At 45.2% G+C, this 27,788-nt stretch overlaps 1 protein-coding gene across 1 annotated transcript in view; it reads right to left on the bottom strand.

Moving 5' to 3' along the window:
- The window catches only part of EYA2 (EYA transcriptional coactivator and phosphatase 2), a 214,808-nt gene extending 187,675 nt beyond the window's left edge, over positions 1-27,133 (bottom strand). The window contains exon 1 of the mRNA XM_031433690.2: positions 27,026-27,133. The gene's annotated coding sequence lies outside the window, so the exon portion shown is untranslated. The remainder of the gene's footprint in view (positions 1-27,025) is intronic.
- Positions 27,134-27,788: the final 655 nt, after the last annotated feature.

The raw sequence follows: 27,788 nt of genomic DNA on the forward strand, positions 1-27,788 counted from the left end.
CCTGGCCCTTTGAGAGTTAGTTTCTCTGGTTTCTCTTCCTTTCGGTTTTAAGAAAAAGCTTTGTGACTTTATTATTATTATTATTATTGTACAACTTATTTGTGATGGCAAAGCACGTCTCCAGACCTCTCCCACCCCAGGGTTCCCTGAACCTGCTCCAAGCCCTCAGGAACAATGCTTCCATTTTGCTGTTTTCTCACAAGTTTCTCTCCTCATGATAGTCTGCCCTTGCTAAAAGTAGCTGTTGGCAGCGGAATCTGCATTTAAAGTAGCCTGGGTGGGAGAGCAGGGTCAGAACACAATGTGCTCTTGTTGGAGGGAAGAATTTGCTTGTAGTTCAGAGGTAGAGGCCCCCAACAGCAGCACAGTGCCGCTTCCGGGCCACACAACCTTCTAGAACCCGTTCCATAAAGCAGTCCCCGAAAGCCTCTCCACTCCTGTGCCCCGCCCCTCCCCGCACCGCCATCCACATCCTGACCCAGCAGAGGGGGAAAGGGAGACCCCAACAACTGCTGAGGTCAGTTTTCCAAGAGCAGACATAACATCATTACCCCAAGCATTGGTGATTTTACATGCCCAGCGCCGTGTGCCAGGCACCACATAAAATTGCTCTCATCCTCAAGATAGCTCCCCAAGGGCACAGGCCAGGGGCTGGTGATGGGTCCAGGCTCTAGAATCAGAGAAACGTGGCTTCCAATTCCATCTCTGCCACTTACAGACTGCCTAAGGTTCTGAACTACTTGGAACCTCAGTCTTCTCATCTATAAAATGGGAACAACAGTATGTACCACATAGGGTTCAAGTGAGACTAAAATGAGCAGTGTAAAACACCTGTCACAGCACCTGGCACCTAGCAGGTGCTCAATACCTGGTAGATGTCATTCCCATTCCCATTGCCATTTACAGATGACAAAAACGAAATTCATGAATCTAAGAGTGGCCCAGGCAGCACTTGAGAGACCAGACTCACAGCCACAGCACAGACTTTTGCTGAGGGTTTTGGGGTTTTCAATTTCCCATTCACTCAGATTCACACTCCTGAACTCACTGACAGAACGCTGAGGCCAAGCCAAAGCAGTCTCTGAGCTAGACTGCCCGGCTTCAAATCCCACCTCCACTATGTGACCTCGGGCAAGATATTTAACCTCTGTAAAGTGAGAATAATTAAACTATCTACTTCACAGGGCTGCAGGGGAGAGTAAACACATATGGAGGGCCCAGAACAGTCACCTCCCTGGTGACTCTCTTTTATTCAGCGAGAATCAGCAGTTGCTTGGCGTTAACAACCATTTAGCACCAACTGGAGACTTTCTTCTGAATGTAAAAGAATTCAAAGTGAACGGAAATGAGATTTTTAAAAAAATCACCAAGTTAACATCTATAAAATAAATAACCAACAAGGGCCTACTGTATAGTACAGGAAACTGCATTAAGTATCTTTCAATAACCTGTAACAGAAAAGAATCTGAAAGAGAACAGATTTACATATATATGTATAACTGAATCACTTTGCTGTATAACTGAAACATTGTAAATCAACTATACTTCAATTTTTTAAAAATGTAAAAAAGAAACGAAGAAAAAAAGGAAAAAGAAGGGAAAAATAAAAGAGGGGAAAAAAGAGGGAAAAAGTCACTAAGTGACTTAACGTTATTCAGTGCTCCGTTGACACAACTGAACCATCACTGGAAAATGTCTCGTGCTATAGGACTGTACTGGTTTAACAGGTAAGAGTGTAGGTTCTGGAGAGACTGACTTATGTGAGAACACCACTTTGGCACTGACTCACTCTGGGTCTTGAGGCAACTTCACCTCCCTGACCTTCTGTTTTTTTCATCAGTGAAAATAAGCATGTTACCTATGCCTGGTATTAGGGGTCTCTGAGGAGCAAATGACATAATTCGCTTGTATCTTGCTATTCAGTAAAAGCCAGGCGCTATTATTATTACAATATATTTTTGCTGGTAGTAATTTAAAAAAAATTTTTTCTTTGGAAATAATTTCAAACTTACTAATACAAAGAATACACATGTATCTTTTCTCCAGATGCACCTGCTGTAAGCACCTCATCCCCTGTGATTTATCAGTTGTTCTTTCTCTCCACACATGTGTGCACACGCATGCACAGAGGGCACATCCCCATACATGCTCATCTAATTTTTTCTGAACAATTTAAGAGTAAGTTATGCGGAGGGGGTGTGCATAGCTCAGTGCTACAGCACATGCTTAGCATGCATGAGGTCCTGGATTCAATCTCCAGAACCTCCATTAAAAAAATAATTAATAAATTTTAAAAAGAGTTGTTACATACACATGGCTCTTTACTCCTAAATACTTCATTCATTCCGTGTGTATTTTCTAAGAATAAGGACAGTTTCTTATATAATCACAGGACAATTACCACCAGTACACTGAACACCAGTGTAGTATTTTACCTAATCCACTCTCTGTATTACAGTTTGTCAGCTGACTAACAATGTCCCTTACAGCAACTCTCCCTCCTATGCAGGATCCAGTCTAGAATTAGTCTCTGCAATTCGTTGTCATATCTCTTTAGGCTCCTTTAATCCGGCCTTTCTCTGTCTTTTACAACACTGGTATTTTTTTTTTTAATTGAAGTATAGTCAGTTACAATGTGTCGATTTCTGGCATGCAGCACAATGTCTCAGTCATGTGTGTGTGTGTATATATATATATATATATATATATATATATATATATATATATATACATATATTTATTTTCATATTCTTTTTCATTAAAGGTTATTACAAGATATTGAATATAGTTCCCTGTGCTATGCATGAATGCTGGTATTTTTGAAGAAATCAGGTGGGTTTTTTTGAAATAGAATGTTCCACATTCTGGGTTCTTCTGCTGTTTCCTCTCATGATTAGAATCCGGTTCTGCATTCTCAGCCAGATCACTACATGGGTGATGGTGTGTCCTTCTCAGGCTCTCACATATTCATGCTCCCCTCACTGATAATGTTAATACTGACCACTCAGATGTCTGATTTCTCCACTGCACAGTGACTATTTTTCCCCTTGAAATTACTAAGCTGTCTGTGGGGAGACCCTTTGAGAACATGCAAACACCTCCCACCCTAGAGTCAGTGCCTGCATGGGATTCCTAACTGAACCAATCTTTACCATGACGGTTCCAGCAGGATGTGTTTCTAACCCAGTCCTCCCTCCACGTTTCCAGTTGGCTCTTGTCATTCTACTGTAAATGACATTTATTACTGGCAAAGTCTCATGGATTCATATTTTTTTCAATGGTGTGTAATCCACTATTTGATACTCTAATTGTCCCAGATGAAAGCCAGTTACTGTGACATTTCAAAATTCACTGTTTATTTGAATATAAAACAACCCGTGCCCCTAGTAAAAGTTCTCAGCATGTATACAGAGTATATAAAGTGAAAAACAAAAGTCTCGTCTCTTCCCATTCCATGTCCCGTAGGTATAACTGCAGTTAACTATTTCCTCTACCATCTTCCAGAAGTTTTCTAGGCAGATAAAATTACTATTAGTATTACCCTTACCATGACTCTGTGATGCAGTCAGGGTCTTCCCGGACCTTGCTCGGGCTGTCCATTAAATCACTTTGCATGCCCCTCTCCTGAGGTGGAGGTGCCCTGGGTATTAAAAACTGCTCTTTTTCCCCAAACTGAAAGCTGGTGAGGAGGATCCAAGGGAAAATAAGCCAACTTGCTTCCCTCCCCTTCTGTGCCTCAGATCTCCCATCAACAGTATTAGGCCAATGTTGTCTTGTAGAAGAAAGTCCAATTGCTATGAAAAGGCTTTTAAGAGGGAGTGTTATTATGATTAGGGGAAGCAGGGCAACTCAGCAAATGGAGCCAACAGAACTAGTCTGTAGTAAGTGGGAGAACAGTCCATTCAAGCTTTTTAAAGTAAGTGAAAAATAATTCAATAACCCATGATACCTAGCTTCAGGAACAGCTGGATCCAGGTGCTCTAGTGATGTCATCAGGAGTCTTTTGCCTCCATATCTTGCCTCTGTTTTCCTCTGGGTTGCCTTCATTCTCTAGTTGATGGCATTCTGGAGTCAGAGAAGCCTCAGAAGAGTCAGAGGTAGGCCTCCTCTAAGCAAGATGGCCACACTCAACTAGGTCAACCAGTCACAGCAAAGAAGGCACCTTTCTCTAACAATTCCAGCAGAGTTCCCAGGATCTGGTCCCACTCAACTTGGGTCACATACCTGTTCCCGAAACAGTCCTGAGGGCCATGGGATGGTTTATGTCTGGAACTGGAAAGTCTACACATGGTCACAGGTCTACACCTGGAACTGGGGAGTAAGAGAATGGCCTGAGAGTGCAGTGGGAACCAGGAAAGGAAAACCAGAAGATGGAATGGTTGCTAGGCATTATCCCCTACAGAGGACTAAAAATGGAAATGACAGAAAATAAATTACAGATGTCCTTCATAAACTGTAAAGTGCCATGCAGGCTAAGGGGTTATCTTCCAGCCTTCAGCACAGGTCTTAGACCCAGTACTGAGTAAACATCTGGGCTTGTCTTGTCTCACCTACTAGTTTCTAACCTCTTGGAGAGGAAGGCCAGGATATGTCTGGCCCTAAGTCTCCACAGCTGCCATCAGAGCGCCCCGACTCTGGAGTCTCCCCAGTTAAAAGCCAGCCAAACTATTTACAGTAGCCAAGACGTGGAAACAATTTGTGTCTATCGATGGATGAGTGGATCAGGAAGTTGTGATATATACACAATGAATATTCAGCCATAAAAAACGAGGAAATCCTACCATTTGCAACAACATGGAGAGACTTTGAAGGCATTATGTTAAGTGAAATAAATCAGACAGAGAAATACTGTATGATCTCACTTATATATGGAATCTAAGAAAAGAAAAGGAAAGGAAAAAAACCCAAACCAAATTCACAGAAGAAAAGATTATACTTGTGGTTACTAGAAGGAATGGGTAGTGTGGGGGGCGGGGAACTGGAGGAATGTGGTCAAAGGTACAAACTCCCAGTTATAAGATAAATAAATACTAGGGATGTAATGTACAAGATAATAAATACAATTAACAGTGTTGTACATTATATATGAACGCTGTTGAAAGAGAGTAAATCCTAAGAGTTCTCATCACAAGGGGAGCGTTTTTATTTCCTTTTTCGTTTTGTTATTTCTTTTCTTTCTATTGTAGCTATATGAGAAGGCAGATGTCACCTGACCCTATTGGGGTTACCATTTCACAATGTATGTGCATCAAGCCATCATGTTGTGCACCTTAAACTTATACGGTAATGTATGTCAACTATTTCGCAATAAAACTGGGAGGAAAAACAAGCTGGCCAAGGTCTGGCCACAGCTCAGGTGTGGAGAGGGGGCTCCTGGCCAGCCTCTAAGTGGGGAAGAAGTGACTGGGGATCAACAGGGGACAGACTTTCAGAGGCGAAACCTTGCTCAGTAAGTTTCCTCTTAAGATGTTATCAGGCCAGTGAGTGAAATCCGTAAGCAGTGACGATTAACATTCATGAAATGGGTCTGGACTGGAAGAGAAAATCTGCATTATGCCGAAACCACAACAGGTGAGCGGAGCCCCTGAAGAGATGCTGTGTCAGCCACAGGCATCCTGGCAGCTCCTGCTTCTCCGAGAGGGAGGACAGGTCCTGCCTTCTAAGGGCAGGCTCTGGCCGTCTGGAGAGGCCTGAGGACAAGATCTGGGGACACTGCTCTGGTTTCTGCCTTTGTGTCACTGGTGCCCAGAGGGAGGAAAACACACCTGCCCTCACCCTGGAGAAGGGGAAATGGGGAAGCGGATCTGAGGGAAGTCAGAGTGAGGGGGTCAGGATTTCACCCACTGGCCTGATAACATCTCAAGAGGAAACTGGAGTTTTCTGAGGCTTCTCTGACTCCAGGATGCCATCAACCAGAAAACCTCAAAGACAAGAAAACATTGGGAGAACCAACATAAGGGGGCTGCCGTTTTGACTGTCAAGTAAAGAGTTTTCAAAACAATAAATGAGAAATGTTATAGCCCTATAAAGAAAACACATTACCCTTAAGATGGAAAGGGAATAAAAAGAACAGACCATGCTTTACATGGAACTAGTCTAGTTTTCTGAAACTCTAGGTATCCACCTCCTTTCCCCCATTTTGCTATGGGCCAGCTGTCATAGTCCAATCTGAGTCCCAGTACTGGTATTTCCCAAAAAGTTCACAGCCTGAGAGTCATGAGTTCAAACCACAGCTCTGCCATATCCCAGCTGTGATACCCTAAGCAAGTCACGAAGCCCCTGTGAACCTCAATTTCCTCATCGATGAAATGGGCACATGCATTCAATGTGCTCTTATTTCCTGAGCACCTATCATGTGCCTGGCTCTCCTGGATTGCTGGGGAGACAATGACACTGAAATGACTGCAGAGCCCTCGTTCAAAGGAGTCAGACGGGATTATGCATAAGATTACACAATGGCATATTTAGTGACAAGTTTAAGTGCTTTGAGGAAGTACAAGATGTTAGAAGGGTTTGCAAACTTAGGGGTGGGCTGACCACCTGACCACTCCCGAGTATTGTAAGGACTAAATCAAATACATCATTCATGATTTTGTCACATCCACAAAACCGCCTGTACTATTTACATGTTTTTCTCTAAATGGACTCGTTCTCCCCCTTAAATTGAGTGTAATTCCAAGAAATACTGCTCATTGTGTGCTTTAGAGTTTATCTTTCTCTATTTTTTCTTAACACACGTGAAAAGGAACTGGTCAGCATTCAGAGAAAGCTCCACAGCTCACTTTGCAGAGAGAGAATCTTCACACGAAGTTCTGACACACAGCAGGCATTTCTGAAAATGCTAGTCTCTTTTCTCTTGGTCAGCTCTCCTGGAGGGAGAGTAATGATTGTTTTAAAAACTTGGTATGCCTGAGGGGAGGGTATAGTTCAGTGGCAGAGTGCATGCTTAGCATGCACAAGGTCCTGGGTTCAACTCTCAGTACCTTCACAAAAAAAATAATAAACCTAGTTTCCATCCCTCCAAAAAATTTTTTAAATGAAATAAAAACAGTTATAAAAAAACAAACAAAACACCCCAAAAAAACACCTTGGTATCCCCAATTCTCTCCACAAGCCCCTCAATGTGCTCTAGAAAGAAGGAATGTCGATCTTAATCCAACTTTAACCCACCTCCCTGATATGCCATTAAAAGAGAGTTAAAACCACTTGGCTTTGCACCCTGGCTTAAATTTACAGCAAAGTCCAGAAGTGCCAGTCCCAGAGCCAGGGAAAAAGCACTTTGATCCAATTCTATTCAGGGGAAATCCCATAAATCAAGAACACATCGCACATGCACACGGCGCGCGCGCGCACACACACACACACACACACACACGTACTCACTCAGACTCACACACATGGTCTTTCCTGAACAATTAAAGAGTATTTAAACTTTTTTAAGCTTCTTAATTTGGTTTAATGGCATTTCAAGTTTCAGAGAAGTGGGGCAGGTCTAGGTCAAAGAAGTTTAATCCTGTCTTAAAAAAATAAGTGGGAACTATGCCCTGGCACGGAGGGGTCCATGAATGTGATGCCGGCAGGAAAGGGGAAGGGAGTATCAGTGAGTGAGTGAAGGGGTAGTGAGATGGAGCTGACAGTCCTGACAGCTGACAGTCACAAAGAAACAATGCTTTGTATTATTTGTTTTTAAATATGCAGCCATTTCAGTTCATCTTTTGTTTCTTTGTTTTTGATAAAGACGCAACTTTGAGAAATATTTTACTTTCCTCTTAACTCCACCGTAAGAGGATCAGGAAGGGAAGCTCTATGATGACATCTGACATTCAGCCCCAAGTGTCCGGGCATACTAGAGGGAGGGGTGGGGACTGTGGCAAAATGAAGATATCCTCTCACTAAAGGGAGTGGTCCTTACTGAGATCCTCAGTTGTCACCCTGCAGGAATGCAGACCTCATTTGGCAGATCTCCCAACGGTCCAAGAGAAGCCAGAAATCTAGGCTTTTATATGGAATCTCCTGATTTTTAAATGCTGGCAAACTCATTCAAATTAAAACACTCTCGGGCCAAAGAAAGCACATCTGTGGGGTAGAGGTGGCCACAGGCTGCCCGCTTGTGACCTCTGATGAAGGAGGAAGAAAATGAGCCTGGAATCCAGAGATCCGGGTCTGGCTGAGGCCCGGAGACCAACTTAGCGTGTGGCTCTCCACCCTGGCTTCTCCGAGCCTCAGTTTTACCATTTGCAGAATGCAAGGCGGTGGTGCCGGAGGGTAACAGGCACCCTCTGCCGTCGGGGGGCTCTCCACAAAAGCAGCGCATGGGAAGAGCGGTGTACGCAGGCCATGGAAGTGGGGCATAATCTGACACCATTTCAAAAACCGGTAACTCAACGAGAAACGTTTCTCCCCGGCTGAGGTTTTTGGAGGCAGTGGGCATGTTTTTTAAAAAAACACAACACACCAAGTCAGGAATTTCATCAGGAAAAACGTGGCAGCCCTGAATGGGCTCCCATCTGGGGATTTGCTGGTTGAGAGAACACGCTGTTCTGCCTTCGACAAATGACAACTCAAGGCAGCAGGCTCGGCGGGGCTGAGGTCGGCTCCTCTGGGAGGTCTGAGCGCAGTAAATGGACAAGGTCTGGGCCCCGGGCAAGAAACGCAGAGAGAGGCCTCCGATCTCCAGTACCAGAAAAGAAAAAAGAAAAAACAGAAAAGGAAAGGAAAGGAAAGAAAAAAGAAAAGACAAGACAAGACAGGACATGAAATCACAAAGCTCTCAGGCATGATGTACTTCACAATTTCTTGTCCCCATCCCAGCTTCAGAGGTAAGTCAGCCTTTGTCTAATATTAAACCCAACTTGCAAATTCCCTCTCTCAAACCATAGTGGCCCCAAGAGTGTGGACTCTGGGCCAGGCACAGGGCCAAGCCCCTTACATGCATTATCTCATTTAATCCAAGAGGAACTCTTAGTGTGCCCACTGCACAGATGAAAACACTGAGGCTCAGGCAGGTAAAGCTATTGAGTGGTGGAGTCTGGATTTAAACTTATGTCTGCCCCAAACCAAAGCCTTCTAAGCTATTGACTACTCATCGTTCTTGTTTTTGTTTTTTAAAGTATGAATTCTACTCTGGAATATTTATCTCAGGGGCGAATCCAACAAATTTGTCACGGAAAGAGGCCAGCAATGGATCCACTGAGCAGAATCAACCTGAGCCTGGAGTTAACACTTGGAGAGTTATTTCTGAACAAGGGAGAAGCTTTTGGTTCTTTGGTTGGTTCCAACACAGAAATTTTCTGCCTCTGTTTCCTCAAAACAGAGGAAGAATGGGGCCAGGAGAGCCAAGAAAACACGGCAGAACAGCTGAGCGGCAGAGGGGTGGGAGTTCGGACCTGGCCATGTTCCAGCAGGGCCATTTGCAGTATGCTGTTTAACCACTTTGAGTCGCTGTCACATCCTCTCTAAAACAGGATAATGAAAGAACCCACCTGTGAGCACGGAAGGAGAAGGTGGTCCATTTAGACACTTGCTCAAGGTCAGGTTCATAGCAGATGCTCCTAACCCTCCTCCCAACCTGCTCCTCCCCTTGCCTCTTCATCTTGGGAAACATCTGCTCCATCCCCCCAGATGCTCAGGCCAAAAACCTTGGAGTCACCTTGGACTCTCCATTATCACTCCCCAGATCCATTCTATCAGCGAATCCCATTGGCTCCACCTTCAAAATACATCCAGAATCTAACTATACTTCTCACCTCTCCTGCTGCTTCCCACCCGGTCCAAGTCAGCAACATCTCTCGCCTTAACAGTCTCCCGACAGGTTTCCCAGCCTCTGCCTTTGCGGTCTGTTCTCACGGCAGCCAGAGGGATTCTGCAAAGGGATCTAAGTCAGATCCTGCCTCTCTTCTGCTTGGAGCCCTCCAGCGGCTCCCACCTCACTCCAAGCAGAAGCTGAAAATCCAACGATGGCTTAAAATGGCTACATCACTGTCTCAGGCGACCTCTCTGACCACACCTCTTGCCCCTCTCCTCTCTCTGTTCCAGCTGCCATGGACTCAGGGCTGTTCCTGAACAGGCCAGGTTCGATCCCACTCAGGGCTTCTGTGTGTGCTCTTCTGCCAGACAGTTTACAGTGAGGTCCTCCCCAACCTGGAGTGCTGGAGCCCGCCAGCACCAGCCTGCAAGCAATGATACTGTAAGATGATTGTTAAACCATCAGCAGCTTGCAATCAGCCGCAGTGGGAATATTTACACCATGGAAAGTGGCAAATGCTACAAATCAGGACCTTTGACTTCCAGGGAGCCAACTCACTGGCTCACCATTGCACTGAGCACTTTCTTTAAATTAAAATTAAATGAAAAATACCACCCTTCCCTGCTGCACCCCAACACTCCCTCCCCACCCCCACTTTGTTTTTCTTCATAGCACTTAACACTTTGTCACACTATATATATTTTTTGCTTGTATTCTTGTTGTCGTCCATCTCTCTTCCACCAAAAACACAGCTCCAGGAGAGCAAGGACTCGGTCAGTTTTGTCTTCAGCTTCCTGCCAAATGCCTGGAACAGTGGCTGCCTCAAAGCAGGTGTTCAGTAACTACGTGTTGAATGGATGATTGGCACCTGCTATTATTATGGGAAACCTAAGCAGGGATGCGATTTCAGACACTGGACAGCATTTGGAGCACGGTGAAAGGCCAAAAAGAAAACACCACATTGTACCCAGGACTGGCCTATGGAAGGCTGAATTCCCTCCATGGACATCCACGCTCTCCTGGGTTTCAGCCAAGACCACCGTTATGGGCTGCGGGGATGCAGCAGGCAACGCACTGAACCGATTTTGGGGAAATTCCTTCTTTGAGGTGCAGTTCACAGAACCAGAGCCGGAAGTGACACCCAGAGATCACCTGGTCCCTCCGTCCACTCTCCAACAAGCCTTGATGCCTGTCCACGGCAGAGCCTACTGTTGGCAGACCTTTCAAAAGTAGCAGCCACCATGGCCTCTCTCAGCTACAAGTTAAGAAATTCTCCAAAGACTCTTTAAGATGGTTCAGCCTCTCATCCAGTGCTGAATTCCTTCTACAACATCTTAGACAGGCTGTCAGAAGTGGCCTCAAAGGGTTGGCAAGTTCACCTATGATTAAACCAAAACCAGCCAACTCAGAACCTCTGCTGCCAATGCTGGACCCGCCAGGGCGCGTTTTAGAGCAAATACGGGTTTTCTCACTTATGGTAACTCTGCTTACCAAACTGGTTGTGGATGCCTGGATCCCAGGGAACTGTTTACTGGTCCATATGTGGCCATGTTAAATGCCATCCTGCATTGCAATGAAGGACCTCCCCAACCCAAATGTTAATAGCGCTGAGGCTGAGAAACCCTGACTTACCCCCAAACACGTGCTTTTTCTCATTTTTCTTAATATTAATGGCCAATTTGGTTTATACTTCATTTTCACACTTTTGATGGAGAACTGGATATAGGAAAAATTTCCCTCCCTTCTTAAATCTACGGTAGGACAGCCAACAGCCCCATTCCAGTAGCCAATGACAACTAACCTTGAGCCCCAGTGTCAGCAAGTAATAGAGAAAGGTGGGGACTGCAGCAAACTGAGAACTCTTTCATCTAAAGAAGACTATCATTTCCCAGTTCCAGTCAATTGAAGTCAGGGTGCAATGTGGGCACTGTGTTGACAGGTCGGATTTTTTTAAATGGAAGCCAGAAATCTGCATTTTTGTGTGAAATGCCCAGATTTTCAAAAGTTGGCTCCATCTCCAATTTTAAATGTTCTGCAGACCAAACAAAACACATTTTGGCTGCCGGCTTGCAACCTCTGTGTTGCATCACATGTTACTGTGGGGCCACTGGAGGGAACGTGAAAAACGCAGTAACGGAGGGGAGGCAATAATGAAGGGCAAAGCTCAGAGGAGGAAAAGGAACCCAGACTGGTCAGCAGAGGCCCAGAAACATGAGCCTAGCCTTGCCAGGGCCACTCTGGCCACCCCAAGTGATGCTGAGGCATTTCCATTCTTCCTTGGAAGTCCCGTACATCTCCCATGCTTGGCTGAACACTCATTTTGTACAAGACACCACAGAAAGAGATGACCCTTCCTCAATACCTGTACTTGAAATAAAAGATCATCCTCTGAGCCTGTTGGAAAGAGCACGTGGGAGGCAGAAGAGCAGCACGTGGTAAAAGTACCAACCTTAGAGGAGCGTCTGAGGAGAACAGGAGATGACACACACACAGAGTGCAGCACTGCACCTGGAAAAACCACAAATTTCACAAATGGCATGGTAGCCCATAGAAGACGGGTGGCCAAGGCATATCGAGAGGTGCATTTATAATGCAGTTTTTGGGGTCCACAGGACACCAGTCCACCCCCCAATTCCAGCAAATGTCACTGGCTTCAGTTTGGGAATCTACCTCTCTCCTACTCCATCCCATGTTCCAGAGGTGGCACATGGCAAAGTACAGACTCCTCCTGAACAGGGATTTAGAGATGGGTGCATTACCTACATTTGAGCTCTTGAACCAGCCACACCTGAAATCAGATCTCCCAGAACTTTACATTTCCCTGAGTCAATAAATTTCCTTTCAACCAACTCAAAAATAAGTTTTCTGTTACGTACATCCACAAGAATCTCGACATCTATGTGGGCCCTTGGCTGGGTTTTTGCTTAACTCCAGCTTTGGGGGTGAGACAGCAGACTGTGAATTCAGTATTGTCAGCCCAGCCTGGGCATCTCAGGTCTTTTGAGCTCTGAGCCCTCTCCCGACCTCCTGACCCTCACAGTCCCACTGCCCCTGACTAATTACTCAATTTTCCAATCACTTTGTGTGGAACCCCTCAAGGCCCTCCATTTCCCCCTTTTATGTCTGTAGCCACTGGAAACTATCACCCCAGCCCTTACAATATGAACAGCACGAGAAGTTCTTTGCCATTCTAAACAGTGGCTGACAACCATTTACGAAACCTGCAAACATTTCACCACTCCTAAATCAACCCCAGATGACAAAATAATAATCATCATGAAACTAACGGAAACCCAAAGGAGGACAGATCTGGACCACATTTAGCATTACCCATGACGAGGGGTGATCAGGAAACAGTCCTGAGAAAGACATAAAAATGAAGCAAACTGATTGCTCCTTGGAAGACGTCTCAGCCCCCATCCCCATGGGATTCAAGTCCTTTTTCCTGGAAACAACTGTTAGCATCTCTTCACATCCTACTGGTCAGGAATTGGTAAAAAGAGCAGAAAAGAGAGAGTGAGAGAGGCTTAATGCCTTTTCACTGAAATTAGACACCCAGGGCCTGCAGGGATGTTTGGAAGAGTGGGCTCACACTGAGCACACACCTGCATGTGGTGGTTCCTCGTGGCGATTTTAAAATCGAGACATTTCTCATTAAAAAAAAAAAAAACCAAACAAACAGATTTCAGTGTCTTTTGAAAAATCAGAACACGGGACAATACAGACTCCCCATTCCGCCTGGTTAATTACCCTGCTCACTTCATCAACTTGTTACCTGTCTGGCCGCTTTGGCTATCTGAATTTGCAATGATTGATTTCAGATCCTATGTACGGTTGTACTTTTAAAAAGTACATTTTAAAATTCTAATAATATTGACTTCAGATTTGTCTGACTGACACAGAATGGAGGGCCTCATGGGTCCCCTCCACAGGGACTTCATCTCCCCTCCGGGCCCCTGCTCACTGGCCCCAGCCACACCGGCCTCCGGGGCCACTCCCATTTGAGGGCTTTTGCCCTTGCTGTTTCTTCTTTTCTGGAATATTCTTCCCCGGATATCGGCTGGGCTTCCTCACTCCAGTGTGGGGCTCAAAGTCAGCCTGCTCAGAGAACGCCCCCCTCAACACTTTCTATCCACCTTCCCTTGACTTTTCCACACAGACTCATGACCATCTGACATTCTGTGTACTTTACATATTTAGGTGTTTATTTTTGGTCTTTCCACACTTAATTGCAGCTCCATGAGGGAGTAAATTTTGGTTCCTCTTGTTCACTCTGTATTCCTCACGTCCAAAGTACTGACTGCCTGGTGCCCAGCCGGTGCTGAATACATATTTTTGAATGAATGTTCAGTTTTCTACATTCAAGAGGAAATGGAGAGGGGGTGAGGTGGTGGAGGACGGCGAAAGGAGGCAAACTTAGTCTGCACCCCTAGTCCCCGGGAAGCCAGCAGAGGCTTCTGGAAAAAGGCATTTTCCACGATGAAAGAAAGGAAACTAGAAGGAAAATGAAATTAGAGCCTACGGCGGCGCTGGAATTTGCACAGACACGCGGGTAAGGTTTTTGTAAGCGTTCTTCTCCACCCCTGACCCGCGCTGTCTGAAGTCCAGCCCTTCCCGGGACAGGGTGGGGGTCTCGGCTCTGCCAGGGACAGGGACTGGCCACGTGACAGGCAAGTCCCACTCCCTGGGGCCTCAACGTCCACCTGGGTGCAGATTAGAATTAGAATGATGTTAGAATTAGAATCCCAGAGGGCTCAGAGTTCCAGGCTGCCTGCTGAGGACTCCTCCTGGCAACTTCTGGCAATGTGGGGACGAGGAAAGCCAGTGTGTCTAACGTCATCTGGAAAAACCTGAGCTGTTTTCCAGCTTGAGCCCCGCGTCCCAGGCACTTTTCCCTTCTCTTTCACTCTCAGCGGTACCCAGCTGCAGTTGTGCCCCATGGGGAGATAAACAGTATTTCCATAGTTTCTTTTTCCTCAACAGGCAATAAACCGCCTTGGACAATCACTGTGTATCAGATGCTCTTCTACGCAGGTCATAGATGTTAACTCTGATGACGTAGATTCAAGACCCTCACTTCATAAATGGGGAAACTGACAAACCCAAGGACACTTGGACAGACTGGCTCTTAAGCCCTGAGGCTAAAATAATACATCCTTATAAAATACTGAAAAATTACAGTTAAGACTGGCGGTCCTTTTGTTTGCCTCTTATACCTGTCCCTAATTAATTAATTGTCCAATTAAGTGAAGGTCAAATAGAACGAAAATTTAATTCTTTCCATGGCGGTTAAAAAGGCAGAGAGTGCAGGGGTTTTACAGACAACATCTAGAGCCATCTGCACACAAAGCCTGGCTTTACTCCTTGGCTTGCTGTGTGACCTTGAACAAATCACTTAATCTCTCTGTGCCTTACTTTCTTCATCTAAAATGGGAATAGTAATAGACTTCTTGTGAGGAGTAAATGAGTTGATCCCTATACCCACTCAGAACAGCTCTTGGCGTGGAGGAAGCACTCAGAGGTCATTTAAATTAATATCATATTCGACCAAAATCAAGCCATTCTTCTTTCAAGATACGAGACACAGATAGAATGTGTCCAGACACTAACACGCTCTGAGGTGACTTTACTGACATCCTTGAGAGACTCATTTTCATTTTATTCCCTTGAAAATAGTTTTGAACTGCAATTCTGGTTAGTAGAAATTTCTGTTATTTGGGGCATTTGCTGTAAGCAGCTTGCTGGGACAAGCTTTAGAAATAAAGAATTTCATTTAAATGAAGAGATTGTGGGGAAAATGTCACGTTCAGATTCATGTTTCTCTTTCTTCAATCGTGAATCCTGCTACACCTGGATCCCACTTCTGCTCTTCACTGCCTGGTGAACTTGATTTTTAAACTGTCCTGTCTTACACAGTCAAAAATGTGAAACCATTTGTTTGCGATGCTTGTTCTATCTTTTCAAAATGCATCATAAAACTAAATCAGAACTCTAAAGAAAAAAAATTCATGCGTATTTTAAGTTAATGTGGAAAGAGTACACATCCCATTAAAAGAAGATTGCCTTTCAGAGACTAATAGATTCTTCCAGAATGTGTGAAATGCCAAGACTGCAGCTACCTGAAGAACAGGAAAGTACCCTTCACTTTCATCCTTTTCTTTGAATACTTTTGGGAATGGGTGCAAATTGGTTATACCCTAAGAACCTCTAAATGTGCAGGCCGTGTTCTCATCCATCACTGTATCGAAGCTGTGTAACAAACCCAATATGGACAGCATCCACCACATAAAACTGGTCTGGGGCTCAGAGGGTCCGGGTCCTCTGCCCAATGTCACAGGGCTGGTGGTGGGTGGTGGAGCAGGGTTTCCTTCCTCTGCCCTCCCCAACAGCTGCCCAACCTCCCTCACCTCTGCCTCATGGCCCCACATCACAGTCAAGGACCCTGCCTGGTTTGAGGAGGAGGTCACGTCCCCTTGGTTGCCAAGAAACCCTAGAGGTTCTTAAGGAATGTCACCTTAAGGATGCTACAACCTATTGCTGTTATTTTTTCCATTTGCTGTTTGAGAAAAGGTCCACTCATTCTCAAAGGAAAGGCAGGTGAAAGGCGATAAGGACAGGCTCACTAAGGATAAAAGATGCTATTGAAATGTAAGAAGAGATCATCAATAACCAGCTGGTCAAGGAGAAGTCTCTGTGATCCTCTGTGTGCTTGTCCTAGGAGGACTGCTGGTCACGTGATAGAACGGGGCTGGTGCTTCAGCTCAGAGAGATCTGGAACGGAATGTCATCAGGCAGCCACTTGACCTGGCCAAGCCTTAGTTTCCCCACTTGTTAACTGGACACACATGAGTCATAGGATTTTTTTTTTTTCTTTTGAGAGAATTAAATGAGCTTTGTGAAAGTGTCTCGCACATCAAAAGTCTTGGGAGAGATTTTTAAATCCACCTCTGCCCTTTCCAATTCCCCTCCCTGAATATTGAGATATTTTGATTCAAATTTCTCAGGAAAAAGCATACCTGTGTACTTTAATTCTTCAGAGTCCCAGAAGTCCGGGGGAGCTTCATTCATTATACAACAGCACAAATTTAAACCATCAGCAGGGATGCTGCTCTTACACTCTCACACCATAGCTCTGTGCAGTGGGTGTTTCATCTCTGCTTTGTGACTAGGGACACCGAGGCAGAGCAAGGAGAGACAGTAAGGATTTGATCCCCAGCAGTTGGGCTCCCAAGTCCCAGCTACCAATGATACACTACCGTCTATAAAACCTGGTGAAGACCAGAATTTAGGCTAGCTTAGCTTGTAAAGCATATCAGTCTGGAACATTCTGAGTGGGTACCATTCAAAGCCGGGGTTAGGAGGGGGCCATGCGTCTTTGGCAGGATAAGGTAGCAGGAGGAAAATGAGAAATCTTTTGTTTTTCTTTTTCAATTCATTAAGGTTTGTTGGGGTGAGCAAAAACTTTGTTTTTTTTTCCCCCCTGTCTCAAGACTTCCCTTTCATTTTAACAGGGAAACGTGCATTTCAAAGGCTGCTCAATAGCAGCGTTGAAGGCTCAAGTTCAATCACAATGTCCCCATTGTAGCTGGGGGACTCCTTGGCCTTTAAGCTTGGGTTATAAAAATTTGGTCTGAGCCCAAAGTCTGGCTTTAATAGAATATTCTAATTTTGTTTAATGAATATTATTTTAAATCTGTTTGGCAGTTTTAAAATGTGTTCATTTTCAAATTAAAATTTACTAATGTTCAGTGCTTTCCTGGGGGTGGGAGGGCAGCAAGGAGTGATAATAATACAAGCTACCATTTATTGAGTGCTTACTATGTGCCAAACACCCTGCTAACTCTTTTAACCCTCACAGCCTCCCTATGTACAGCGACCACTGTTTGGGAAGTTGAGGGGGACAGCCCCCAACCCAAGACGGCACAGTTAGGGACTGGTGTGGACTTCAGGTTCAAACCAGATCGGTCTGAGTTCAGGGTCTGTGATATTAACCACTGCCCTACATTCTCTTAATACTGAAAAAGGACTCCACTAACCAATAGCTTAAAGGTGCATCATTGGCCCAGTATGTAATCCCCTGTAACCTGAAGGACAATGACAGCTGGCTTGAGCATAATCACTGGATTATTGAGCATTCAACACGGGCAGGCATTGTAGCAAAGTGTTTTACATGTACTGCCTCAATTAAATCCTCACAGTGACCTTTTGAAGCAGTTATTACTGTCATTATTATCATCACTCCCATTTTCCAGAGGGGAAACTGAGGCCCAGAGAGCCTAGGGCCATGTAAGCTTGTAAGTAATACACATAAGCTTAAATAATAACACAGTAGCCGACTCTGATATAGTTCATACTATTTGCCCTGTGCTACTGCAAATACTATATTTATTAACTTGATCTCCAAGATAACCTCTCTGGATTACAGGTGAAGAAGCTGAGGCACATGAAAGTTAGGTAATTTGCCCAAAATTAAATAGTTGGTTTATGCTGAGCAGGGATTTGATCCCAAGCAGCCTGGCTCCTGGCTTATGTATGAATCCTAGAGATTCAGGCTCTTAATCTCTAGGTTGTAAGTCAGAGGCAAGGCTTAAATTTGGAAAGTCTGATTCTCCCCATTCCTACCTGCTTTCCCCACTGCCTCATATATATATAACATATAATATATATGTTCTTTTTCAGTTTCTTTTCCATTATAGGTTATTATAAGATACTGAATATAGTTTCTTGTGCTGTACAGTAGGTCCTTGTTGTTTATCTAGTTTATATACAGTAGTGTGTCCCCACTCCCTCTTAAGGGAAGCAGAAAGTTGTTGTCTATCCAAGGTAGAGAGTAAGCCATGGGCGTTGCTGGACACAGTTCTAGGCACAGAAGCCAGTGTACCACCCTCTGCAAACTGGTTGTCTCCATCCTGTTTCTTGAATATTGGACAGTTCAAGAAGTCATATCACTGCCCCCTGAGCATCAAGGGGAAAGAAGAGGCAGTGTGATATTGGTGAAAATGCACTGGGATCCTGCCATCAGAGGTGCCCAACTGGGTCCTTCTTGCCTTTGGATCCCCAGTAATTAGCTCAGTGCCTAGAACACAGCTTAACAAATAATGGTGAATAAATGACTGAAAGAACGAATGCATATGTAGCTTTTCCTCATCACCATCAGGCATGCAGAAGGCACTCAGTAAGTAATAAATCCAGGAAATGGTATATGTAATGTCCCAAGTGCATGTTCTTCCTTGTCAACAGAATTTGTCTTGTCATATTGCAATAGCTCAGGGGTCAGCAAACATCTGTGAAAGGCCATGCAGTCTCTGTAGTAACTACTCAATTCTTCTAGCACAGAAGTGGCCATAGACAATAGCTGAGACCAGCTAACTGCAATGATCCACCCACCATTTCAATAGATTCCAACTCTAAACTTTAATTACTCTACAAGGACAGGATCAAGATTCTGTGAGAATCAGGAGATGTCTCTTATTTCTGAACCTAACTTTTGTACTTGACCATCAGTTAATATCCCCCGGCAAAACAACTGGAGACGGTCTTTAAAATCTAGCTCTCCAGGGCAGACATGTAGAGGAAAAATAACTCTTATTACACAGTAGGGGAGGCTGGATATCCTAGTGGTTAAGAATCAAAACTGGGTTCAGTCCTGTTTCTGACACAAGCCATGTAACCTTAGATAGTTACTTCACCTCCCTGAGATTCAATTTTCGTATCTGTAAAATAATTAATAATAATAATAATAATAATAATAATAATAATAATAATAATAGCAGCACATTCCATCTAAAGGCTATTTGGAGTCAGAAGTATGAGTGTTTGCTTAAGACGGTGCCTGGCACATAGTAAGTGTTCAATAAATATGGGCCACTTGTTATTCCCAAACAAATCTTGTGTCTTGTTTAAAAACAAAACAAAAAAATGAATTCACTGAAAATAAGCACAAAGAAATGACAGCAAAGCTGCAGACAAAGACAACATTTCCAAAATCAGTTTCCTAAAGACACTCCAGCAAGGCACTCCAGGGGTCCCCTGGTGTCAGAAAACTCTCCACTCTAGGTCAAACCACTAGCAAGCCCCCCAATCTCTCTGCTCACTCCCTACCCCCACAAAAAGTCTCCTTCTGTGTTCTTTTATCACTTTATCTTTCTCATGGGTGCCAGAGCAATGCTGAAGACATTCAGCGTTTCAGACATTTGCTGAGTTTAAGACATTCTTTCTCCCCCCCAGCCCCCCTTCCCTCCACACTCCAATATTAAAGTCTCCTGGGAGTACGGGTCACTTTAGCAAGAGGAGAACACCAGACAGCCCAAGCCTATCTCAGCCCGGAGGTGAGTAATCTTCACGGCTCCATTCTTTTTCACGGCTGGATGGGGCCAAAACTCTGTTTACAACACAAGTGGCAAGTCACAACTTGTTTTGCCACATGACACCATCCCAGCAGCGAGTCACCGCTTCCCTCTACTGTACCAGTTGCACAAAAGGCCAGAGGTGCAGGAATCTACCCACTGTGCTCCTTCTCCTCCACCCTCTTCCCAACTAAGAAAGGCATTCAGACCTTCGCTGGAGAGACAAATGTTTCTGGAACACTCTGAAACAAAAGTCCGCATAGGTGCAAATAATACACACCCACAAAAGAAAACAACCTTTTTTGTATCGACACCCTTTCTGTTTCTCCAATCAGGGTTTCTCCCTGCGTAGAATTTCCATCGGCACCGGGGCTGGTACCAAACTCGGGGACGCTGTGGACATTCTCTCCGTCTCTCTGTATCTCAGGGAGATGCCCATCAATGAAGACCTAAAGGTTTGTACGTACACATTGCACCTCACCTGCTAACAAAACACATACACGTTCGTAGGAACAAAAAATTGTTTGGGAAACTGCTAATACCTTAACCACAAAGTTACTACAGGAAGGGGATGGGAGGTGAAGAAATTGACCAGAGGGAACACAAGCCATTTTCGACCTCTGGCTTCCGTGTGTCCAAACAACAGGAATGAAACATCTGCTTTGGAGGGAGGGGTGGCCCCGGAACCTGCTTCTTCTGTGGAGCAGTGGGAGGGAATAATCCAAAGGAGATGGGAATTCCAGCCCTCCCATCTCACTTTACCCCAAGAACGTCGTCTCTAGTCATCCTGAGAACTCAAATCAAATCGGGATCTTTTAACCGTGGGCTCAGAAACCCCCTTTCTGTGTCAGCTTCAACCAAACACATCAAACAGGCAGGAATTTAGACTTGGCCAAGGGAAGGAGAACTGGTGGTTTTTGCCCTGTTTTGGTGACCTTCACGGGCTTATTTATGCACTTCAAGCTCATGACCTAATACATGTTGGTTTGGCTTCTCTTCTCATAATAGCAGCCTGTAAAAAGCTTTTGAGAATTCCCCGTGTTTTCTTATTTTGGGTCAAGAAAATAAAATCGATATCTAAGTAATCTTAAAAAAAAAAAAAAGCCTGCACAATCTAAAAATCTGGAATGTTTCCCCTAGGACTAAGGATATCTCTTAAAGCCTCAGAGATCATCAAAGTTAAGACCAACATTTACCATTTTTAAGGTGAGATATTTGGTAACAGCACATGTGAGAATTAGCTAAGAGGGACTTTTTGACATAAGTCAAACAATGACATTTAAAACTCACGTTAAAGCAATTACCGCGTGGAATTTTCCCGTGTTTTTCCCATTTCTCAAACAGAAGTGTATATGTTTTCAACATAGTTTCTTGCTGTAATTTTCTTTCTTGGCAAACCCACATCTTACCATGAAACCCAAAGTATGCATGCTACAGAAACAATAATGGTTGAAACAGACACGGCTGTCTCTGGCATGATTTTTCTTTACAAAATTAAAACGTCTTTTGGCTAATACGCTGTACATTTCAGTTACGAAAGACTATTCTTAGGAGATGGAAGACTGGGGAGCTGACAGATTCAACTGATGTGAGACAAAAGTAAGTTGCTGTATTCATACGGTAGTCAAACCCTCCAGTTCCTCTTTTGGGGGAAAAAATGTCGATTTTTTTCATTTTTCCTTTAGTTAAATTTATAGAGAGATGACAGCTCTCAGAATGACTGCGCAGATATGTATGGATATATTAAATCTGGGAATGCTCAGATTTTAAGAATCTAACTTTACTAGATCCCCAAAAGGAAACTAGAGGGGGAAAAAATTCAACGCCATTGAAATCACATGTAATTGTCATGTGATGGACACAAAACTATAGATACTAACTGACAAAATAATTTCGAACCTCTTACATACTTGGTTCATTTTTAAGCGTGTCTAAATGGGCATTTGGGAGCAAAGACAGTTGGCCATGTGCACATTCTCGAAACTGGTAAGAAGTAAACCTGTCTCCTCGGCTGGCTGTTCTGAGTTCCCGTTTTAAATTTCTGCGTATATCTGAAGGCAGAGGCAGCCTTTTCAAAAAAGTCCAAGCGGCCTCATCTGTGCCCTAACTAGTATCATCAGAAGGGCGATGACAGGGATGACGAAGCCCTGCTTTCTACAGACCTGGGTCTGTGCGCAGAGACCCCCTCATCCACCCCTTCAGGCTTTGTCCCAAAATGGGGGCCCTCGCAGCCCTCGCTGTCCCTCCATCCGCCTATCCCAGATTCAGGCCACCAACGGCTTCCCTTAACCTTCAAAGTGGCAAAGATAAATCATTCCGGTTACCTGACTCTTGGGACCACCTGTTCCAAATTATTCTTCGCTCTCCAAATGTTTATAATCTAACCCCCAAACAACCACCCACCCATAGCGATCCAGCACCTTCCGGTAAACTTGAGTTGGGACAGCCTCCCGTAACATTTTAGGGCCTGGGCACTGCCGGTAAATTTATTGACTCTTTTTAGGAACTGAAAATGTGTAGTCTTGTAAGTATCGAAGGAACAAATCAAATTAGCCCTTGTAAATAAACAGTCATTTTTTTTCCGCCTTTACAGAACCATATACAACCTGCTAAATACTGTGATTCACCAAAGCCCAGATCTGTGTTTTCTAAACATTTAAGATGATTTTTCTGCTGTTCAAAACAACAACAACAAAAGATCAGAAAATAATTGTGTTCAGCGCATTTAAAATTATCGAAATTCAGCATCTCTCTCTGAGGGAAATGAAAGCAGGAATTTTCTCTGAGGCAAGCCTTTCACAGCACAGGCAGCAGAGGGCTGAAGGCCTAGACTCACTCACCCTGCAGTCCTTCGTGAATCATCTGATTTGTGACTCAGTTTCTTTGTTAACAAAGTTGGGATAACAATAACAATAATAATAGTAATAATAATGCCTAACTCAAAATGTTGTTGTGAGACCCATCCTGAAAATACAGGTCAAGCAAAGACTTCCAGTCTGGCATACTAATGCTCAAACTCTTTTCATCATTATTATTACATACAAGGATATAATTTAAGCGAGGAGAAATGGCAAAGGAACATATACAAGGCAAGTGAGCAAAAAGAAAGAAAAAAAGCAGCAACAATAAATGTTAAGGCCTGTGGCTTTCTTGGCCCCCTTACACCTGGCAGGTACTCTCCTAGCTTGAAACTGATTTTCAATCCCACGCAACCAACAACTAGCTCCCGGCCCCTCTGATTCACTGACAGCAAGACAGTGGGTCCCAGACAGTCATTTCGAGTATTTGCCACCTGGTTGAGGGGGTCTAGCCTCAGATTAGAAGAGGTGTGAGTTAAACACCATTAGGTCAGTTAAGATCTTCAAATACGAAAATGAAGCATTGTCTCCAAGAGAACTACTGCTGGTTATTTCCCTCCCGGAGTCTTCCTTTTGTTTTGTATGTTTGGGACTTTTTGAAGAGCCACAAGCGATAGGCAGACAGAAAGTGGGCCCTTGGGGAGGCTGTTAATGATACTGGGGGACAGGGATCAGGGAGGGTGGCGGGGAGAAGAGCAAGGCATTGTAGGGGTGTGAGTGTGTGTGTGTGTGTGTGTGTTTTCTGTCAACAGGCTGTGTTTTCTCAGCTCTGGGGTTAATTCTCTGTAAAGAGATTCCTTTTGAGCGGAATCCACCAACTCCTTTCTCAGAGCAGCGAGCTAGGGAAAACAAAAGTTTCCTTCCACCAACAAAACCCAGTCTTGGCAAGTGTCAGAAGGTTTGCCTTTGGAGGTAACTGAATAACCAGCCACTTCATCTCCACAACTATCCCCTGCCTCCCCAGATAAGGATAATTACATAAAGAGAAGTAGGTAAAAAAATCTTAGAGGGAGGGGGGGCAAGGTTATCCTCTCCAGGAAGGAATTCATGTCAGGCCAGAGCGCCTTGCGTTTTATCTGTGCCTGGGGGAGAGGGACCTTCTCACCCTGCGCGTGCACGCGCGCACACACACACACACACACACACACACTCCAACATACAAAACACACAACACTCCACCTCAGACCTGTGGCCACTGCCTAATACTTATGGTTTTGCTTCTTCCCCAAGCATTTTTATGCTAAGAGGCCCTTCCAGCAAAGAAAAAACTCAATGCCTGTTGCAACTCCCACCCATCTCCCTGTTGAAGAGAATGTGATTATTGTGTGTGGGTGCTTGGACATTGAGGGACAGGCAAAAATCTACATGAGGTATCTCCACGCCTTTTATGTCCTCCTGATGGCCATGGGCTCTCTCTGCCGAGAGGCATCTGTCATGAGCTTCACGAGCTGCTGGGGACCCCACTTCTGCACCATAACGGCCTGCGATTTTATTATACAAGGAGTTTACTGCTGGCCTAATTAGTTTCAAACTGGGCATTCCAGCTGAAGACACCTCAAAAACATCTGGTGGAAGAAGTAAGAACGGGTCCTCATTCGGAGCCAGTTACGGTTGGCTTTCAGCAGAACTCTGGTCTCTTGTGCCTGACACAAGTTATCTTTGGAAAAGTAACTGAAAAAATAAGGAAACGGTTTCTTCTTTGTGGGAAAGGAATCATCTTGTCATGGGGGAATCAAAAAAAAAAACATCTTAAAGTGGACGTGCCTGGACTGCGGCGACTTGCACAAAACTGCCAGGGTTTCAGGAGCTGGCTCAACCTAATTCAAAATGTACTCGGCCGCACCGCAGAGCGCTCTGTGCAGAGGACTTTTCTGCTCTCCCAACAGCAGCTAGCATTTTATCAATTTATCCGTCTGGAACAAGGCTTGCGATCTCGTCCATGCAATTTAAAGCAGAAGTAATACCGCATATTTGAAACAGCATGTCTTGGGTGTTGTTGCCAAATGGTAATCCTATAACAAGCCAACAAATCATATCTCTTTATGATGTGTTTAATACAACACAAAAGGTATGAAAAGAAGAATCTAAAACTTAAGTGATTAAAACATCTGTTTTTTCCAAAATCTCAAAGTATTGGGATAACGACTTTCTGTTTTATTTCCTATGAGGAAAGACTGATGTGTTTATAGAGTATTCCCATACACACAGCCACAACACAAGGAGAACTATTTCAAGACCGAGGGAAAAAAATGCCAATTCCTTTAAGATAAAATAGTTCATAATATTGTGAAGCTAGTTGCAAGAGAAGAATGGAGTGACTACTATGTTTGGGACACATGAATTGCTTTTTTTTTTTAATATAAAGTGCAGGTCTTTTCAGATCTAGCTACATTGGTTAAAATGGCAAAATTGAGAATTTCCTCAAGAGGCAAGGAGATTTAGAATACAAATATGATTTTATGCTTAGTCTAAAGCAAGCCTCCCACCATCATCATTTGTTATATAAATTACTTATTAAGTTTTCCTGGTCTGAGGATTTCTAAATGCAAGAAACTACAAAGTTGAAGGGGTTCAACGTGAAAGTAAGAGAAAAGTCAGGAAAAAAAAAAGTGAATCTTTCTTGGGTAAAGTTGCCTAGAAGATTTTTTTCACAAAAACTATTTTAAAAAGGGGTCCCTCTTCCAGCCCCTCCCTCCCCCACCCCACCCAAAAGAGCCATAGCTGGAAAGCGGCTACTACCTCTGTACTCACACTCTGGGAGCAGAAATTTCACTCAAGCGAGAAAAGGCTTGCGAAATTAATAGATTCGGCTTGAAATACAATTGTCCGCCGGTTATAATTTCCTTTGGAAGGGAGCTCCCTAACTCAAACCTAATTCAGCACTCAGATTCTTACTTGATGTTTGTAAATCACTCTACCTCGCCTCTGTCCTGCTCACAACACCCAACTCCGATGTTCACCCCTTTCACTGCACCTCGTAATGAAAAGTTACCTGCACCAGGGGTGATTTATACCTCAGTGTTATTAAAAAAAAAAAAAGATCACGTTGCATTTCGGGGAAAGAGGGAAGAAAATAAAACGGTATCCTAAAAACGCAGCATCAGTCTTGCTTTTTAAAGAGCATTCGGAACACAGCAGCGGACATGCTTGTCAACTCTTAATCTAAGCGAGGCTTCGCTTACGGGGAGTAAGAACCTCGCACCGTCAAAGCGCTTCGCTTTCAGCAGCTGAGAAACGCGCACTGAGGATTTTGTGATGCGAGTATTTTCCCCAGTTAAGCTTTCCCAATATTCCTTGAGCTTACAACCTATTTCTTTGGGGCAGTAAATATATTTAAGGAGCTCGGGCCAGCACGACCGTTTAGCCTACAGTCGGCACGGCTAAAAAAACAATTCCATTCTCCGCTTTCTCGCATGACAACAAACCCCTCGCTTCCTTCCTAAACGTCCTCTTGATGTCAAGTTTTCTAAGTTTAAACTCCAACTTCAGCCAGCGCCAGGACGCCGGTTCCGGTACAAAGCCCGGAGAGCTGGACCAGAGCAGGCCGGGCGTAAAAGGACTTCAAAAAGAAATACAGCTAGAAAAAGGGTCAGTGGGCCGTTCCAGTCCCATCTCGGGAATTCCAGAGGTTTGTTCCACGGTTACTACAAAATCAGCGTCCCAGGGCGTGAGTTTGTCTTCTTGGCTCCCGGCGCCTCTTGGTAAGATTAGAGGAGCGCCCCTTATCCCGAACCACCTGGGCCATAAAACGAACCAAACAAGGAGGACCCAGGCGAGTCCACACAGCCTGCGCGCCATGCACTTGTCCCGCGCGCGGGAGTGCGAACTTCAGGGTCGTCGCCTCCCAGGCGCTCGGGGAAACTGAGGCCCGGAGCCTGGGACCGACTTTCCCGAGACAGAATCTGCGCGCTGTCTCCGCTGCCCCGGCGCCTGAGGCACCCCGGGAGCCCCGACAGCTGCGGAGGCCCCGGCCGGCCGAGTGCGGGAGAGAGGCTCCAGGCCAGGGGGTCCGGGTCAGCCCCGGCACGACGAATCCCGGCGGGCGGCCCGGACTGGGCGCCGCCGGCAGTACTCACCGCGCGCAGTGGAGAGGGCGCCCCGGCACGGTGCGGGCGGCCGGGCGGGCGCGGGTCGGACGCAGCCGGGCTGACTGCGGCGGGCACGTTGCCGCCTCTGCTGCCGCCGCTGCCTCCGCCTCCTGGGCTGCTGCGGCCGTTGCCTGCGCGGGGAGGACCGGCCCCTTCCCCTCCCTCAGCCGGGCCCTCCCTCTGCCCCCGCCCGGGTCCCCGCGCCGCGGCGTGGGCGCGTGGGGGCGCCGAGGCGCAGCGCTGGGCTCCGCGGGCGCACACCCCCGGCGGCTGGACGCGGGGCGCCGGGCTCGGCCCTGCAGCTGCCGCCGCGCCGCTCTCTGCGCCTGCAGCCGGGACGAGCGCGCTCGCTCCAGCCGGTCCTGGAGGAGGCGAGGGCCCAGCCTCCTCCCCACCCACCGACACCCACACCTCCTCCCTCCGCAACACAGGCATGGCCCCCGAGAAGAGAAAGACTGCTTGGAAGGAACCTCCACCGTGACAGTGAATTCATTCATTCAGCCACCTATTCATTCATTCATTCAACATATGTGGAACATCTCCTGTGCCAGCTACAGCTCCTGAGAGATTCGGCTAAAACAGGACAGACTAGTTTTGTGCCTTCCCGGAACTTACATGGGGAGACAGGCCGTAATCAATCAAGTAAAGAATCAAGACAATTTCAGAAAGTTATAATTATTATGGAGGGGGAAAACTATGTACTGGGAAAAGGGAACAGTCATCTCGGCTGAAGTAGTTAGGGAAGACTTCT

The sequence above is a fragment of the Camelus dromedarius genome, chromosome 18 (genome assembly GCF_036321535.1).
Source record: "Camelus dromedarius isolate mCamDro1 chromosome 18, mCamDro1.pat, whole genome shotgun sequence".
Classification (NCBI taxonomy): Eukaryota; Metazoa; Chordata; class Mammalia; order Artiodactyla; family Camelidae; genus Camelus; species Camelus dromedarius.